General features: G+C 36.7%; 1 long non-coding RNA gene across 3 annotated transcripts; it reads right to left on the bottom strand.

The window, feature by feature from the left end:
- Window positions 1–19907, bottom strand: LOC149269821 (uncharacterized). 3 transcript variants are annotated; one of them, XR_016269537.1, is made up of 3 exons: window positions 19813–19827; window positions 249–19722; window positions 1–196 (listed from the first exon to the last, which is right to left on the bottom strand). It is a non-coding gene; the product is annotated as an uncharacterized LOC149269821 (long non-coding RNA). The 3 variants fall into 3 exon arrangements; XR_016269536.1 differs by having other exon boundaries at window positions 249–19907; XR_016269538.1 differs by having other exon boundaries at window positions 269–19907.
- Window positions 19908–20126: the final 219 nt, after the last annotated feature.

Genomic DNA, 20126 nt, shown 5'->3' with positions numbered 1-20126 from the left:
GTTATTTGTATTATTATTTATTAATTAATTATATAGAGAATTCTCTCTGTTAATGAAATTTAATAAAATAAAAATATGTTTATACTGATATATACTTTTTATGCAATATATAATAATAAGAGTTTTTCCCATTTCCAATGATTGAAATATATGTCAGCTTTACCGAACATTTTATTACTTTGTCATATTTTCATTTCTGAAAAAAAAAAAAATTACTCTTAGACACATTTCATTAATTTTTTACTTACCTAGGCGAGTTTTTATTTACTTTTTACTGATATTAAAACGATTCGACCATAAAAAATCGTTCAAAAGGATTCAATTTTGTTGTTGTTGCTCTCCATTCTCCATTTTCGATTTGTTTGTTGCAATGCAGCAAATGGAGGTCGGTTATAACGAATTGAATTTCATTGTAGTGTTTAAATTTCAATGCGCTTTTTAAGCTGACAATTCTGTTGTTGACAAATCCAGCGCCGTCCCTCAAGTGCAGCCAGGCCCATAACTAAAGCATACACACACCCACACAGGGATAGACATGGTTTAGGTAGAGCCATAAAGAGCTGAAGGGATGTCGAGCGGCGAGCAGGGGGTGTCTGAAGGGCATCCTTGTCAGTGGTCCAGGGCAGATGCAGTTGTAGTTGTAGTTGCAGTTGCAGTTGCTGCAGTTGCAGCTGCAGCTGCAGCTGCTGGATTTTTATTATCTCAACATATAAAGCCATTTCAGTTGATATTTGTTAAGTGGATGCCTGGGTCAGCTGGCCACGCCCTCCCGCCAGCATGGTACGCCCACTAAGCAGGAGCTGCGCTGAAAAAAGAAAATACTGTTGCTAACTAAAGAGAAAATAACCGTGAAGTTGTATGTTTTGCAGTTCAGTGCATTTTGGTTATTGTAGCAACATTTCTTTCATATGCCCCTGTAAACGAATCAGACTGGCATTGTTGCTGTTGTTGTTGTTGTTGCTGCTGCTGCTGCTGTGTTTGAGCATGGCTTGTAAAAATGTTTTGAAGTGCGGCCAGGCCGAGCCGGGTCTGGCAAATAACCAAATGGATGCTGCATGCTGGTCAACAGCGAATGCCCCGCCCCCATTCGGCAGCGCCCCCTGTGGCACGTTTGTTTCGCGCTCAAGTAGCCCCATTCAGTTTTTTGTATACAAAATGTACTTGCTTTATCAACCCAGGTCCACAAGTTTAGTTCCGACAGTCTCCATTACTCTCTCCCTCTCCTCTCTCTCGCTCCCTCTCTCTCTCTTTCTGTTGTCTGTCTGTCTCTTTTGTTGTCTGCGCTGCAAACTTTTGCCATGGACATCGGCACTCGTGGAACACTCGTTTCTAGTGGAATTAGCAGCTCTAACCTGCCTACTTTGATGCATTAATACTTTAGCAATGAGTAGCAAAGTCGGGGCCACTTACAGTTGAGCCTCGGCACAGCTGATGCGCGCACGAAATGTAATTAATTAATTACATACATACTAACTTGATGAGTAACTACAAAGGAAACAGTTAACAATTAGTTAATAAAAATTAATAAAGAAAAAGCAATAAGAATAACTGTTAATCATAAACGATTCAAATTAATAAAAAGTAGTTTATTTTATTTATTTATTTATTTATTTATATGGAGCACTTTATTTTTAAGCAATTTACGGTATACAAAAGTTTTGTGTTAATTGCATTTTAATAATTCCAAATTAATTTGATTAATAATTTTACTTTTAATTTCTACTTTTAGCCATGTTCGACTCTATCGTAACTGTAGAGCAGTTGCGCGACAAAAATTCAATGATACCCCATGTCTGTCCCGCACACAGGCTTAACCATGTAGAACAGTTTTCCATGTATTTTCTAAAACTGTTGCAGCGGAAAACGGGATCCAGGGGCGGCAAGTGCCAAGCGGATGCAGCTGGTTTTCGGGCGTGGGGTGGGGTGGGTTATGTGAGTTGGCTGACAGTTGAGGGCAGAGTTGAAAAATGTTTCCAAGTTAAATGAAGCGCATCAAACGTCAGTCGATAAATTTAAAAGCCAAAGCTATTGACTTGCAGAACAAAAATAAAAGCAAATAATGCGCCGGCCAAGAGGCCAGACGACAGAGGGCGCCACACGTCGCTGCTACTGCAGCTGTTGGCGACGCGTCGCCTCTGTCGCTGCCGCCGCAGCTGCTGCTGCTGCTGCAGAGGCAATTCGAGTGCATGTGCAAGATGTGACATTTCTGCTGACAGCAGCTAAAGCAGCGACGCGACGCCGACGGCTAGGTCCAACGGAAGTCGACGTGTTGACAGCGCCCTCTATGGGGCCATGAGTGCAACAACAACAAAAAAGAGAAGGTGCAGAGAGCGCTGCAGAGAGCACAGTGATTGGCTACTTAACTCTTTGACAACTTGACTGCTCAGCAGCAGCAGCTGCTCACGATAGGTGGACAGAGACCGATCAGCCCCCCTCCACTCACACTCACTCCATCTCCCTCTCACTCAGGCTCATATGTGAGCGTCAGCTAAAGTTGGCCGGCAAAAACTTTGTCGTTTGCATGCGAGCAAAGTTTAATAGAAATTCAATTTCTATTATTTTTTTTTTCTTTTTGTAATTCCTTTTACTGTATTTTCTTTTTTTTATTTTATTTTCCTTTTTACTTTAGTTGCGCTTGAGCATATGTTGCATGTTTGCATTGAAACAATAAATTTGCTCATGGGCTGGTGTCCGTGTCCAGCTTTGAATTGCTTTGACCTGGGCGAAAAAGTGTTGAGGCGTGCAAAAGTTACGGATTTTTATTATTAGCTTGAAAGTTGAAACTGGTCTGTAAAGTTTCTGCATGCTGCTGCTGGACAGAGTGTGTGCGTGTGTTGGGTATAAGCGTACGTATATATGTAAATGTGACTGTGTTTGAGTGTATGTGTGTTGGTTGTCAATCGAGCGAAGCTGCTCGTATTATAAATTCCATTTATGGCATTTATAAATCTGTTAGGCCATGAAATCACACATTTATTTTCATTGAAAATGGGGCATGGTAGCGTTAAGTGAAATTATATATATGTATATATCTGATTATTATTATCGCTTGATACATACTGAAGATCCATATAACTAGATTAACTGAAAAAAGCTTGTAAACAGTCAATGTTGTTCAATTTTAATTGTTGTTATTGCCCTGAGTTGATTTTTTTTCGCAAACTTTAACTGTGATAGCGCTCCCTCGTAATATGTTTAATTTATTGTCTTTTGCCAACAATCTCTTATAGTTTTCCCTAACAATTCGCATTTGCCTGCTCATTATATAGTTTTTCTTGGTGTTGTTGTTGTTGTTGTTGTTGTTAAATAACAAATTGCATATAAATTGCACTCATTGACGGCAGCGAATCTACATGAAAATATTTTGTATAGCTACTACATAAAATTCATATTTCACAATTTGCAGCCGCTCGAAATGGGGGGCATGTCAAGTGCCTGTACACCCTACCTTAGCTCGCTCAAACGCCAACAACAACATAGGCAAGCGCATTGAGAGTTAGCTAGTTGTTGTTGTTGTTGTTGCTGTTGCTGTGCCAAATGACTTGCCTTGGCAGTTCTTGGTTGGCATTTTTGATGAGCCAGCAGCACGTAGCCGCCCCCCTGGACTACACCTGCCTGGCTGTACAGTTGACTGCCGTGTGAGTGAGTGTGACCGAAAGATAGAGAGGGAGAGAGAGAGAGAGAGAGTGGGAGGACTTCAGGACTTTATTAAAATTATATATTTGCATGTTTGTTGCAATTTGAGCGAGACACGAAGCCAGCAGTCTTGCAACAGCAACAGCAGCAGCAGCAGCAGCAGCAACAGCAGCAACAGCAATTGCAACTTCAAAAATTGCAATTGCATATGCATTTATAAATACGAAACGCAATTTTGTCAACTCGCAACAAGCAACTAGCAACTTTTTGCTGAAGTTTTGCTCGATTTGATGAGCGGTAAGTGTGAGGGGTAGGCGGAATGGGGGGCGTTTGATATGCCTGCCTCTGCGTTTCATTAACAAAGCGCGGACACTGCTGGCATTTATTTCAAGTTATATTTCCAAAGAGTCTTAGCACTTCAAGCAAAGGGCACTTGGAGCACCATTAACCCAAGAAAGCCCGCGCGCGAAATTCCCGCTGACTGAATCAGAGATTCTTTAATCGGAGTGTGTATTTAAATAATGTTGAGTTTAAGCAGATCAAGATAAGTCTTTGCTGAGGGTCATATCCATCTCATATATGTACACTACTATATGGCTGTCATATAGGTTTTAAAATTGATTTTACAAAATAAGTTCAGTAATTATTCTTATTCAATATTGTTAATAAATACATGTAAAATTTAATATTTAATGTATTATACTTAATTATTAAATTTTAGGTAATTGAAACATTTATTTCACTTTCTTATCAAACTGTTATTATAATATATTTTAAGGTATATAATTGCTTAATTAGCACTGTAAATATTTGTGTAACTTTCATTGAATACCTTTCAAGCTCCTTTTGCCAAGGTGTTAAATTCAAAGCACTTGTCACCTGTGCATTTTTCAGGCCAGATTCAAGAGCTGCAAGTGTTCAGGCGCCCTTACAGGTCGCAGATTCGAGCCACAAATAAGCTGAGCATAAAATGCAAGCAGAGCGAGAGAGAGAGAGAGAGAGAGAGAGAGAGAGAATGAGTAGGGGCTGGAGCGAGTGAGGCAGCTGAGCAGATCTTGGCTGCCTGCTTGCCTGCAGGATAAATGTTTGGCAGGCTGAAAATGTTATGTGTGTGGTAAATTAAATTGAAAAGCATTGCAGGAAATGCGAGCATAATATTTGCGCCTTGTTAGTTTGTCAACGCTTCGCTGGCTCTGAATGATGATGAGGAGCCATGGATAGGGCTGTGTAAAGGAGGGAGACAGCAGGAGAGGGAGAACGAAACTTTGGCATGATGTTGAAACATTTAATGACATTTAACAGGCGGCGCAGCATAATTAAAATTCTAAATAAATATATGTATATACTCTACTATATGTACATATATAAAGAGAAATAATGGAAACATCAGCGAGTGCTCTACATACCGCAAAGGCATTTGGCATTTGCCGCAGCAAAAGTTCTCCCCTGCGGAGGAGGAAACTAACTGTCGGCGGGAATGGGGGCGTGGCATAGAAAGTGCGGTGACTGCCAGAATCACGCTTAAGCTCACGATTTATGTGAGATTCTTTAAGCGAAATCCAAGTCAATTAGTTTCCTAATTCGTTTTGCGAAAAGGAATTTATCGATTTTATCTGCAGACGTGCAGAAAGTAGTTAAGAGCAGTTTTTCCAACGACTTTCATCGTTTTCTTCTTCTTTTCTCACTCTATGTGTGTATGAGTGTGTGTGTGTGTGTGTGTGTGTGCTTGTTTGTGTATAAGTGCTGATAATGATTCTCGCTGTGCTCGTGTGTGCGCGCCTTAACAATGAGAACTGTGCATTTTATGTGTGCGACTCTCTGTGGGATGCGTGGAGCAATAAACAAGCCGCATTGCTCATACGCCATGTGTATGCATGGGCAAGCGTTCGTTCGGCTAAGCGACATCAAATTAAATTAGATTGCAATTGTTTTGCCAGTCGATTTAAATGCTCAAATAAACAAACAACAAAGCATCCCAGAGACTTCGTGCGAATTCCTCAAGCGACAACAAACAACAGCAAAATATTCCAATGAACTTGTAAGATGTTTCGCATACCGAACGAAATTTAAGGACAAACAAACGCTTGAAGAATTCAAGGTATTTATTGACCAATTTTCAAAAGATGTGTCTCAGATTTATGAGCAGCGGCATATGAAGGCAACATAATAAAACTATTTTTCAGGTGAATTTAGGTTCATTATGCAAAATAAAAAATCACAATTTAAAGAGGAAAATGCATGTCACCAATTCATTTAAATATTTGAGTTTTGAATTTATATGAAATAAAAAAATTTATTTCATTTCATATTTTATGTTGTTTTTTAATGTAATTTTCAAAATTCACTTTACAAAGCATATATATGTATCTACACTTTCATTCTGAGATAAATAATAGTATATATGTTTTTTTTTTTTTTTATTTAAATAAATCTACTCAATTTAACTAATTTATAAAGTAGCATACTGGTAATAAAATTTAAAACTAAATAAAAGAATGCATGAAATATATGTATGAACAAATTAAAAATTTAGGTTAATCGAGAAAGGACTTATTTACTTTTCATACTTTTATAATATCTTATAAAATTTGCTGAGGTAATACAGTGCTCAGCGTGCAGCTGACTATATTTGGCTATGTTCTCTATAATCCCATTAAAGGCTGTACTTCGTGTCGGATTTTGTAGCTCTCGAAAGTATTGTGCACAAATATAAATCATTTTAAAATTAAAAACTTTAGTTATTACTTTGACTTGTGTTTACACTTGTAGCGGCTATGCTGCCTGGGAGGCGGCATGGTGTGTGGGCGTGGGCTTGGCATTCGTTGTCGATCGGCGGACGACTCAATCTGTGGCGGCAGCGTCTTAAAGAATTTTTAATTGCTTCAAAAACAAGTTGAATGCTGTTTTATTTATATTTCCGTCGACCGCCGAGGCGACGCTATAGACAAATTCCATTAAACTTTTGGCTTCTAAACTGTGTCAAAGTTGGGGTGGAGTCAAGAGAGAGGAGGAGCGGAAGCGAGGCGATATGGTATGGGAGCCGCTTACTGGTCCGCTGGCTAAGGATAATTCAGTGGCAGCCGCTAGAGAGACGAGCTCAAAAAGTTTTGCGCAAAGTAAACTCAACTGAATGAAATGAAAATGCCACAGAGGCAAAACCAAAAGCCTCAGAGAGTGAACGAGCGGGAGAGAGAGAGAGGGAGGGAGAGTGAGCGAGGGATGTGTGTGCGTATAGTGTATAGAGGGGAGATGGATAGAGGGGATGGCGAGCGACGCTTGGTGAGCAATCAATTTCTGTTGACGTTGACAACAAGGCAAAAGTCCGGCCAAAGTGTAATGGAATTCGGGTGGTCTATATATGTATAGAGGCCGACGCGTGCTATATATTCTGCTACTACACTGCTTGCCATAGATTCAGAGATAACGGGCGGGATCTCCTGGTCCCTTAGCTCATTCGGGAGTGTGGGGGGGTTCTTTGTTATCTCTCAAATCTCCCAAACACAAATTTTAAATTGTTAAGATCCCTAAAGATGGTCCACAGGACCGAAGTGAAGGGGAAGGGGGGAAGACGAACACAGAGGTTGTACCTATACCAGAAAAAAAATATGAAGAGGCGAGGCCTTAGGTGACGATTGGCACCCGCTTCTCCACCCAACCCTACCATGGTTTTTAATTTAAAAATTTGTAAAAACCCCCATTAAAAAAAATCAGACGACTTCCTACCCCATTATATAACCAAACTTACTGGACTTTTAGAATCGCATGATTCCTTCTCAATAACTAACGTAACTTGTAGATATCATTTTTTTTCCAAATTTATTGTTGAGTACGCAGACTCAAAAAAAACAAAGTTCTTATAACTAATAATCAAAACTTATATATAAAATTTTCATTGCTACAGTTATTTTTCCATTTCAATAAAAATTTTTACTTTTCTTACAACTATACGATTACTAATTTTCTGCTGGTTTTATTTTTCTAAAACATTATTTCTTTTATCTTCTTTTCTCTTTGTCTAATACCTATTGATCTATTTTTATTCTTGATTTAAAAAAAATTTCTATATATACATTTGTTTATAAAACTTTGTTGTGGTTAAATTTCATTAAAAAAAATTTTTTTTTTAATAGTTTATTTATTTATATATATATAATTTTTTATTTTTATATTTTATTATTATAAATTTTTCTTTCTAGCATTATTAATTTTATTGATTATAGTACTACTTATTATTTATTTATTTAATTTAATTTTATTTAAATTTTTTTTTTCAGTGTAATTAAAATTTTTTTTCTTTTCATTCATGGTTATATTTGCTGCATCAAAAAAACAAATCAATTCACAGAAATAATATAATAATATATAAAAATTAGAAAAAAACGCAAGAAATCCAAATCTTTATTCATTGTTGTATTAATTTTTTTTTTTTTTTTTTTTTTTTTTTTTTTTTTTTTTATTCAAATTTTTCCATATTTTTCTTTTTATTTAAATAAATTTAAACTTTTTCTTTATTCATTTTTTTTTTTTTTGCAAATTATTGGGGACAAGGGCACATTGGGGTTAATCACTTACAGTTTTTTTTTATTACTCCCGCGACGAAAGGCCTTTCTGCGTGGTCAGCTGTTAAGTGTAGAAATGGGGTATATTGGCGGGAAGGGAGGAACAACATGATCTTTAACTTTTTTTATCTTTTTTTTTTTTTTTTTTTTTTTGGTTTAACACATAATTGATTTTTTTTTTCTAGCTTTATTTTTGTTAGTTATTTTTTTTTTTTTTAATTTTTTTTTCTTACTTCAAGTTTTTATTATAGGGTATTAACTGTGTGTGGATTCATTTCTTTTGATGCTGTACTTTGCTTTATGTTTCTTAGTTATTCATTTTCACTTATTTATTCAAATACATATATTTATTGGTATATATTTATTTATTGATATATATATTTATTTATTGCTTTCGTTTTGTGTGCTAATTGTATATATAGTAATTATAGATTTTATGATTGAGCTTGTAAACCACTAGTTTTTCTGATTTCTTTACATCTCTCTCGACAAAAAAAATTTTACTTAGCACTTGCCGTCGGCAATTTAAATGTCTTGCACAAATTCTTTTCTTTCGCAGTTTTTTTTTTTCTTTCACATGCAAATACGACTTTATTTCCAAATTTCTATTTCATTAGTTATTTTTTTTCACGTGTTCAGAAATGCATATGGTTTTTTTTGTTCACGCACTAAAGTTTCTTTATTTTGTTGGTTTTTTTTCGTTTTTTTTTTCCTGATGCAGCCCTTCCTCTCCCCCGTCGCTTCGGCGTTATGCTGCTCTGCCGGCTTTTTGTACCCTAACTTCCGCTTCAAGGTGACCCTTGCTGGCGCGAAGTTAGGGTATCTAATAAAGGAAAAAAAATGGACAAAAGTCCACTGATCTCTATATATATGTATATATATAAATAAATGTATATATGTTTTACATATATTTTGAGACGGGCAGCTGCGCGCTGCAAATTCAATGCAATTCAATGCCAAAAAAAATCAAACGCGATCGCTTTCACTTTTTTAATTATTGACTTCGGGAGTTTTTATTTTGCCAAAAATTCTTTTTATTATTTGGTTTAGTTAAATTAATTATTTTTTTTACTTTAAATTTTAAGCACAACCAAACTGACTTGATGATCTCGTGATGCCGGAAAAGAACTATTTGACCCATGTGGCTCTTTTTATAGTCCCCCATTCCAGTCTCCTCTCTTCCTCTTCTTGGAAAGTGAGACGCGAAGATAGGTGCAATTCGCCCGCTGAGTCCCAAAGCTTTGAGAGTTTCTCTCAAAAGCTCGCTCTCGAGGCTCGCTTTTGGGCCGCTCAGCGGTCATTGCAGTGCAGGCGACACATTTGTCGCGAATGATATGCACTGCAATTATTTAGGTACAATAACTCTGCTACGACCATTACATACACGATAATCTGACACGATAGTTGGAAGATTAGCGGGAATCAGATACGAATATCTTTCGCATGATACGTTCCCACTTCTATGCCTTGTAAATTTTCCAAAATATAGAAGCTATTGCCAAGCCTCTTTTTAATTCGGCATTTAACAAATTGCGGTGCTAACTTCGCATTAAAATTTTGTGAAAATTTACTGAGACTAAAGTTTCTTCTGAAAACCTCCTGACCCTCCTTAAAGGACACTGGTTTGGACCTTAGATTGTACTGTGCGGCATTGCGCTCATATGCAGTACGAATGTTCTTTTGCAGATCTTTTCGCAACAAAGCGAGTTTGTCAGTTCTTTGAACAGACAGATGCGGTTCTTCTAAAAGCGACAAATTTTTCAAGAGACGATAATCGGCTCCATGAGTAATCATTTCTAATCCGAAGAGAGCTTTGTAAGGCGAACAACCTAATGATTGATGAAGTGACGACCTTAATGCGCATGAAATAGCTGTTATGTTTTTATCCCATTCTGTCTGATCTTCTTTTAGATATGCTCTAACTGCAGATAGAATTGAGCGGTTGACACGTTCAGCCGCATTACTCTGTGGTGAGTATAGAGCGGTATACACATGTCTCACTCCCAATTCTGTCAGAAATGCATTGAAATCATTAGCACGAAATTGTTTACCATTATCACTCACTAAGACTTCTGGAACTCCATAACAGTGAAATATATTCTTCAGCAAAAATTCCTGAATGACAGATGAAGTAAACTTCTTCAAAGGACACAGCCAATGAAATTTGCTAAAATGGTCTAGAACAATCAACAAGCCTATATTACCACTTTTAGTTCTGGGATATGGTCCTAGAATATCAACATAAAGTCTTTGAAATGGTCTGCATGTGGGAGACTGTAAACCCATTGGTGGTCTTAGAATTTGATTTGGAGATTTAGTTTCCTTGCAGGTGTCGCAACTACGTATGTAAGCACGCACATCGTTAGCTAATCCTGGCCAAAACAAATTTCTCCGTAGTTTTTCTATTGTTTTCTGCATCCCACAGTGTGATGAAATCGCACTGTCATGAGCTTGTTTAAGCACATCTGTTCTAAGTCGTTCGGGAACCCATAACTTCCACAAACTCTCATTCTGGTCTTCTACACATTTAGAATGTTCTGTTCGAATGTAAATAAACTGGCTAGATATCTTAATGTCTGGGAATTTGGATTTCTCAAGAGTAAATTTCTTCTTGAGCTCTTGATACTCAGAGTCAAAGAAAGCATCTGAGTCCAAGTCGACAATCGGGCCAATTTCTAACGCTGCAACTTCTTCTTCACACATCCTTGAAAGGACATCCGGAACTATGTGATCTTTGCCTTTTCTATGAGAAATAGTAAATTTATATGGCTGCAAGCGGAAAATCCATCGGGCAAGTCTACCGGATGCATTTTGTTGACGCATCAGCCACATCAAACTTGAGTGGTCTGTAACTACCTCAAATTCCTGCATTTCTAAATAACACCTGAATTTCTCTATAGCTAAAACTACGGCTAAACATTCTCGTTCCGTTACACTATAGTTTCGCTGTGCTCGGCTCAGTTTCTTTGACATAAACGCAATCGGCATTTCGTCATTTTCTGCGGATAATTGAACTAGCACGGCTCCAATTCCATAATTACTGGCATCGCAGTGCAGAAAGAACTTTTTCTCAAAATCGGGATTCTGTAAAACTGGCGCTGTAGTAAGAATCAGCTTTAATCTGTCCATAGCCTCTTGTGCTTCTACGGGCCATAAAAACTTCTTTTTCTTTGAGAGTGTGTCAGTTATAGGGCATGTGAGTTCGGCGTAATTTTTTATAAATCTTCGATACCACCCACAAATACCTAGGAATCCTCGAACCTGTTTAAGGTTCTTTGGTGATGGCCAATTTTTAATACAATCAATCTTCGAAGGATCTGTGCAGATACCACCACTGCCTATGATATGTCCTAAATAATTTACGCTTTTAACGCAAAACTGACTTTTCTCAATATTCAATGTTAAATTTGCTTTGCGAAATTGTTCGGCAAGGCGTACTAGCACTGCTAAATGGGCTGAAAAACTCTCTGAAACTACACATACATCATCTAAATAACCGAATACACAATAGCGTAGATCTGGGGGTATTAATTCATCCATAAGACGACACATGGTTGCTGGAGCGTTACACAAGCCAAAAGGCATTACCTTGAATTGGTAGAGAGGTCGGCCAGGTATGGTAAATGCAGTTAATGGCCTTGCCTCTTTGGTCAATTCAATCTGCCAGAAAGCATCTTTTAGATCAAGCTTGGTAATATAATTTGCTTTTGGCATACGCGAAAATATACCTTCTATCGCTGGTAAAGGATAAGCATCCTTTTTGGTTGCTTCATTTAGCTTACGCGCATCTAAGCATAGCCGAATTTTATTCGGTTTCACTACCAATCGCATGGGAGAACTCCAGGCGCTAATCGATGGTTCTATAACATCAAGGGCTAACATTCGGTCGATTTCTTTATACAATAGCGTTTCAACTGCCGGACTGACTGGATAAAAACGCTGTTTAACTGGTCGTGCATCACCAATATCAATATGATGTTGAATCAAATGCGTACGGCCTAGTTTTTCTTGACAATTAGGGAAAAGAGATTTTACGACTTCTAATTGTCGCAATTCTAAATCAGTTAATGGGAATGAATTATCTACTAAATCTGTGCTAGCTGTGGAATTTTTATCAAACTCCTCCGAAGTTGACTGCATAGCGCTAATTACGTGAGGAGCTAGAGAGAATTCTTTCCAAAAATCTATACCCAAAATTAATCTTTGCTTAATTGATGGAATAATATATAATCGAAGAGTCTTCGTAGTTCCTTTGTAATTAATTGGGGCGTTCAGTACACCAACCACGCTATGAGCTTTCCCATCTGCCGTCTGCACTTGGGATGTAAGTGACTTAAACTCCGAATAGTTAGAGAAGTTTTCTAAAGCTAGCGAGGCTCCAATACAGCTAACATTAGCGCCTGTGTCTAATAGACCCAGCTCAGTAAACTGAAAAAAATTAACGCTGGCATAACAACGCGAATCATTTTTATCATTAATTATTGCTGAAATTAGAAACTTTCTATATTTTCTTAGCTTTTTATAGTAAGCTTTGCAACGCAAAGCACTCCTAGTTTTTAAAGGACTTTTTTCATTAAATATCCTATGTTTTACTTCTAGATAGTTTTTGAGGCGTTCATGATAAGGTAACATGTGCAGGGGCTTGATATTTTTATTTTGAACAGACTTTAAATTGGATTCGGGCGAAGGAGCTTCAGGGATGACAGCGTTGATCTCCTCTTCTGATCTCAATTGGTCTTTACAGGGGGCATCCTGTTGTTGTTGGACGCACCCTTCTGTCGGTTTTCCGACGAGCGTTGGATACAAGTTTTACATTGTGGCTTATACACATTAAGTGCACCACACCCGTAACAAAACACGCGACGCTCCGCTAAACAATTTTCCCACACATGTCCTGGTGTATCGCAGTTCCAGCAGCGTATATTTGACTGTTGGACAGCAGCGATTTCAGTTTCTATGCCCTCAATCTGCCCGTTGTCGTCATCGAGCTCAGCAACTGAATAAATTGGTCGCCTCTGAAAGGGCTGCTTGAGACGAGAACTACTTTCCCTTTGGCTACTAGTTTCAGCAACTAAATTTTCGTGCATCTGGACCAATTTTCGAAGCTGACCTACGGAATGCACCGGCTGATATAACAGCTGGTGACGCGCTTCGGGAAGAAGATTGTTTTTAAGGATTTCAATCAGTTCTTCTTCGTCGATTCGAACTGAAGATTTGTCGATAAGCGACACAATCCCCTCATAAAAATTTGTGAAAGATTCACCTACTTTTTGTTTTCGAGAGCGTATTAGCTCTTTACTTGCAAATTCGGATCGATAATCCGTGTACTGCTGACGTAGCGCAAAACAAAAATCTGCCCAAATGATACGTTCCACCTTCTTATGGTATCTCCAGTACCAGTTTCTTGCCCTTCCGGCGAAAAGTATATGCATATGCTTGCACAAAGCCTCCAGATCCCCATCTAACGTGTCCTCAGCTAATACTTTTACCCTGTACATAAATTCGTCTACACCTAAGCCCTCCTCAGTACCATCAAACTGAATGTTCCATTTTTGTATAATTTGGGCGACTTTACTCGGATGGACTGATGTCTGACTTGACGATGACATTTGGACAGACGGACGCGGTAAAGCATTAGGCGGAGACCGATTGCTTAAATTCAAAGAAGACATTAATCGAGTTACGGTTTGCTCGATCATATTTTGAATTGTAGAATAATCAACTGGGGCGTGATCTTCGCGCCGATTGGTACCTGTACGATAAGGACGACCTCGTCTTCTAGTGTTCATTCCACGTGAAGGAGGATGTTCATTCTGGTTGGTGCCAATACTATTGTCTAACTCAACTAACGGCTCTTCACTCACCTCCAACGCACGCTGATCTGCTGTGACTCTCTGGTTATCTACTTCTTTTAATGCTTTGGCCAAGTTTCGAGTCACTGCCCGAGAACTTGGACCTGGGACTGACGGATCTGCTTGCTTCGATTGAGGCGAACAATTTCCGATAACTACCTTCAAATCTTGTATATTTATCACCGCTGCACAATTAGGACAAGTGTTGCGATCATTCAACCACTCTTCCAGGCAACGCCTATGATAAATATGTTTACAATTCGTGATATAGCAAGACTGTGTATTTGTCAAAATCTGACCACAGATGTCGCAATTCTTCGTAGCATCATCCGAAGATGCGGAATTACGTTGCGGACTACGAGCAAGAGGCATAGTGGCTTCAATTATTATCTTAAAACGGTTCTACAAACAGAAATCCTAAATTTTTTGTAACAAAAGAAAGTTTGATAATACAAAGCTAATAATGAATTGTTTTGGTTAATATAAATGGGGAGGAAGTCAATTCCATATTTTTTTAAGTTCTGGTATGAGCACATAGGGAATACAGACTGGGCTATTGCATCTAACATCCGATGTCAAATTGGCGAAGCAATATTCATCAATAAAGTAATGTACTAATTACAACATTAATGTACTACATCTACCAACTTTTATTATCGGGAATGAAAACCCGATTATAAATTTATTGTCATATTATCTTCAAAATTATAGGGTATCCATCATCGGCAGGGTATCCAATCTTAGCTAAATACACAAGATTCCAGAAGCGGACCTATATTCTTGAAGTCACATGTACTTCAATAAAGATATAAAAGGTTATCGAAAACAAACGAGCTATTGTGAAAACTGATCTTAATTCCGATTGTTTTGTTTGTGTTTAAAGGAGTGGGCTTGTAAAGAAAATGCGTTGTCGGCAATGCATCCGCTCTCAGACAAATGCTAGAGTTCCAATACAACTACATTTAATTTACCACTCTATAAACGAACTATCTAACTAACTATCGTTAGCGTATCGGATATTCACAAATATAAAATGCGGCTACTAACTTCATTTAAAAGTAAACTCGAGTCTAGTATGCCTCATTTTGGAGTCGGTACACTGAAAGCATATAATCTTTAAAGACTACTACGCTCACTACCTCATAAGATCGCATAATATCGCTAAAGATCAACGCTCCTCAGTGCCCCACGTTGGGCGCCATAAAATTTGTAATGGAATTCGGGTGGTCTATATATGTATAGAGGCCGACGCGTGCTATATATTCTGCTACTACACTGCTTGCCATAGATTCAGAGATAACGGGCGGGATCTCCTGGTCCCTTAGCTCATTCGGGAGTGTGGGGGGGTTCTTTGTTATCTCTCAAATCTCCCAAACACAAATTTTAAATTGTTAAGATCCCTAAAGATGGTCCACAGGACCGAAGTGAAGGGGAAGGGGGGAAGACGAACACAGAGGTTGTACCTATACCAGAAAAAAAATATGAAGAGGCGAGGCCTTAGGTGACGATTGGCACCCGCTTCTCCACCCAACCCTACCATGGTTTTTAATTTAAAAATTTGTAAAAACCCCCATTAAAAAAAATCAGACGACTTCCTACCCCATTATATAACCAAACTTACTGGACTTTTAGAATCGCATGATTCCTTCTCAATAACTAACGTAACTTGTAGATATCATTTTTTTTCCAAATTTATTGTTGAGTACGCAGACTCAAAAAAAACAAAGTTCTTATAACTAATAATCAAAACTTATATATAAAATTTTCATTGCTACAGTTATTTTTCCATTTCAATAAAAATTTTTACTTTTCTTACAACTATACGATTACTAATTTTCTGCTGGTTTTATTTTTCTAAAACATTATTTCTTTTATCTTCTTTTCTCTTTGTCTAATACCTATTGATCTATTTTTATTCTTGATTTAAAAAAATTTCTATATATACATTTGTTTATAAAACTTTGTTGTGGTTAAATTTCATTAAAAAAAATTTTTTTTTTAATAGTTTATTTATTTATATATATATAATTTTTTATTTTTATATTTTATTATTATAAATTTTTCTTTCTAGCATTATTAATTTTATTGATTATAGTACTACTTATTATTTATTTATTTAATTTAATTTTATTTAAATTTTTTTTTTCAGTGTAATTAAAATTTTTTTTCTTTTCATTCATGGTTATATTTGCTGCATCAAAAAAACAAATCAATTCACAGAAATAATATAATAATATATAAAAATTAGAAAAAAACGCAAGAAATCCAAATCTTTATTCATTGTTGTATTAATTTTTTTTTTTTTTTTTTTTTTTTTTTTTTTTTTTTTTATTCAAATTTTTCCATATTTTTCTTTTTATTTAAATAAATTTAAACTTTTTCTTTATTCATTTTTTTTTTTTTTGCAAATTATTGGGGACAAGGGCACATTGGGGTTAATCACTTACAGTTTTTTTTTATTACTCCCGCGACGAAAGGCCTTTCTGCGTGGTCAGCTGTTAAGTGTAGAAATGGGGTATATTGGCGGGAAGGGAGGAACAACATGATCTTTAACTTTTTTTATCTTTTTTTTTTTTTTTTTTTTTTTGGTTTAACACATAATTGATTTTTTTTTTCTAGCTTTATTTTGTTAGTTATTTTTTTTTTTTTTAATTTTTTTTTCTTACTTCAAGTTTTTATTATAGGGTATTAACTGTGTGTGGATTCATTTCTTTTGATGCTGTACTTTGCTTTATGTTTCTTAGTTATTCATTTTCACTTATTTATTCAAATACATATATTTATTGGTATATATTTATTTATTGATATATATATTTATTTATTGCTTTCGTTTTGTGTGCTAATTGTATATATAGTAATTATAGATTTTATGATTGAGCTTGTAAACCACTAGTTTTTCTGATTTCTTTACATCTCTCTCGACAAAAAAAAATTTTACTTAGCACTTGCCGTCGGCAATTTAAATGTCTTGCACAAATTCTTTTCTTTCGCAGTTTTTTTTTTTCTTTCACATGCAAATACGACTTTATTTCCAAATTTCTATTTCATTAGTTATTTTTTTTCACGTGTTCAGAAATGCATATGGTTTTTTTGTTCACGCACTAAAGTTTCTTTATTTTGTTGGTTTTTTTTCGTTTTTTTTTTCCTGATGCAGCCCTTCCTCTCCCCCGTCGCTTCGGCGTTATGCTGCTCTGCCGGCTTTTTGTACCCTAACTTCCGCTTCAAGGTGACCCTTGCTGGCGCGAAGTTAGGGTATCTAATAAAGGAAAAAAAATGGACAAAAGTCCACTGATCTCTATATATATGTATATATATAAATAAATGTATATATGTTTTACATATATTTTGAGACGGGCAGCTGCGCGCTGCAAATTCAATGCAATTCAATGCCAAAAAAAATCAAACGCGATCGCTTTCACTTTTTTAATTATTGACTTCGGGAGTTTTTATTTTGCCAAAAATTCTTTTTATTATTTGGTTTAGTTAAATTAATTATTTTTTTTACTTTAAATTTTAAGCACAACCAAACTGACTTGATGATCTCGTGATGCCGGAAAAGAACTATTTGACCCATGTGGCTCTTTTTATAGTCCCCCATTCCAGTCTCCTCTCTTCCTCTTCTTGGAAAGTGAGACGCGAAGATAGGTGCAATTCGCCCGCTGAGTCCCAAAGCTTTGAGAGTTTCTCTCAAAAGCTCGCTCTCGAGGCTCGCTTTTGGGCCGCTCAGCGGTCATTGCAGTGCAGGCGACACATTTGTCGCGAATGATATGCACTGCAATTATTTAGGTACAATAACTCTGCTACGACCATTACAAAAGTTAAGGCCAAAAGGAAACGAAAGCCGCTGCACAATAGAGACGGACTGTGGGAGGCGACAAATCAAAGTCGACGTCGCGTTTTTAAGACGCCTGTCGAATTGTGCCGGAACACGCCCACTAAACGCCTTCAGCTGGCAACTGGCAACTGGCAACGGCAACGGCAACGGCAACGGCAACGGCAACGGCAACGGCAACGGCAACGGCAACGGCGATTGCGACTGAGACTGAGACTGCGGTTGAAGTGTATTTAAAAGTTTGATTAGTTTTTAATGTTTATGGGAGGCGAAGCTCTTAAGTTTTTCGCTTCGTGTCGCCCTGTAATTTTTATAAACTTTGCATTTCACTTGTTTCCCAGTTTAACTTTAACATTCGAAACGCACATCTATATGCATATATCTGCATACAGTCTGTAGTCTGTTTATGCATATTTATGCAAAAGTCAACTAATCACAAACATATTGCATAAAATAACAATTTCATAAATTGAAACAAAATGTCTAGACTCATTATGCCACCGAAAATGTATGCAATAAAATTATGCAAATTATATTACGAGCAACAACACCAAACCAACTACAACAATATGTTGGCGAAATCATTTCTCATATTTGTTGGTGCTGCTGCTGCTGCCGTCGAGGTTTCTCCTTTGTCAAAGTTTATCTAGTTGGCTCTGTTGCGACATTTTGTAAATTCATTTATTCCAAATTTGATTTTCGCATAATACAAATGCCTAATATTTATAATAGTCTTTGTCATTGAATAATAAATAAGAGTGCTCTAGTCGAGAGATACAAATATTCAATTTGCTCCACTTCAAATGGATATTTCCCTTTAATACCGGAACAATGGTGTTAAATACAATTTATCCATTTCAGAGATTTCACTTTAATACAGCGAATTAGAGGCATTAATTGTTAATTTGAAGTATAAAAATGAGTTATCCGTATGAAGTGGAACAAATTGTATATTATTTGCAACATCTGTATAAAAGGGCGATTCGTCTTAAGTATAATGCATATCGAGTGTGTTAACGTGTCGTATACGTGATTTTGATCCTTTTAATTGTAACATAAGTAAGTACGAAAGCATAGCAAGTGTGTTTCACGTATGATACTTTGAGCTATTCCATTTTGCTTCTGTAAGCAATTGGCTTCTTTAAGTATTTAATATTATTAAATAAAAAAATAAAAATTTGTTATAAATACGTAGATAAATCATATAAGAATATCATATTTTTCTAAAAATGTCTATTGATGCAAAATGCTTCAAAGATTTTAAATCTTACTTGTTGTGTCTAAATATTTGTTATATATAAGATTGAGCTGAACATTGGTTGAAAATATAAGTATGTTGAGTTTTTTATTAACTTCCAGAGAATCCAAGAAGCTTCCATTGTCCGTAGGAATGAATTTCAAGTACTCTGTAAGTATATGAGAATATACATACATAATTATATAAACTCGTGCGTTTTTATTCTCACTACATTATTCGTTCTCTTTGTTTCTATACCACTCACTCTCTCTCTTTCTATCGCAGTTGCTGCTGTTATCGGTGCTGCTAGCCGGCGCTAGCACTAGACCGACCTCAGAGCCGCTCACAGAATCGCCTTGCTATAGCCCGCCGTGGTGTGGTAATGTTCCCGCACCACCCGGTTCCATAAATAAGTAGAGTCATTTATTTTTCGTAATTATTTCGTACCATTTGCGAAAACAATTAAACTTCCATAAAGCATACAAATAAGTTTTTTAATGGTAATCCTAATCCTGTAATGCTCATGTGGCTAAGAACCTTTCAGTAATTAGTACGGTTTTTTATTTCCATCGCAAAACACACATAAAGAGCGCGAGGTTTCATTGCCTGCGGATTGAAATAAACTATTGAGTTTAGAGTTGCGTTTAGGGTCAGCAGATGCCAACAAAGTGCTCAAGAGCAAACACATGCACATACTCGTAATATGAGTCTCGTTTGTGCAGTTAGAATTCAAATAAGAATTTGCTTAGCGAAACGCGCTGTCTTTCTCTTTTTTCCTCTCCTGCCTTATTCACTGTGCTCCATCAGTAGTTGCTTCCATCAGTAATTCAGTGCTAATAAGGATTTTATTTGAAATTTACAGGATACAGATGCGGATACAGATACAGATACAGAACAGATACAGAACATGATACAGATACAGATACAGTATACAGATACAGATACGATACGATACAGATACAGTACAGATACAGATCAGATACAGATACAGATACAGATACAGATACAGA

This window comes from Drosophila arizonae, chromosome 3 (genome assembly GCF_054131065.1).
Source record: "Drosophila arizonae isolate 15081-1271.41 chromosome 3, UAZ_ARI_1.0, whole genome shotgun sequence".
In the NCBI taxonomy this organism is placed as follows: Eukaryota; Metazoa; Arthropoda; class Insecta; order Diptera; family Drosophilidae; genus Drosophila; species Drosophila arizonae.
This window is presented reverse-complemented; position numbering and strand designations above follow the sequence as displayed.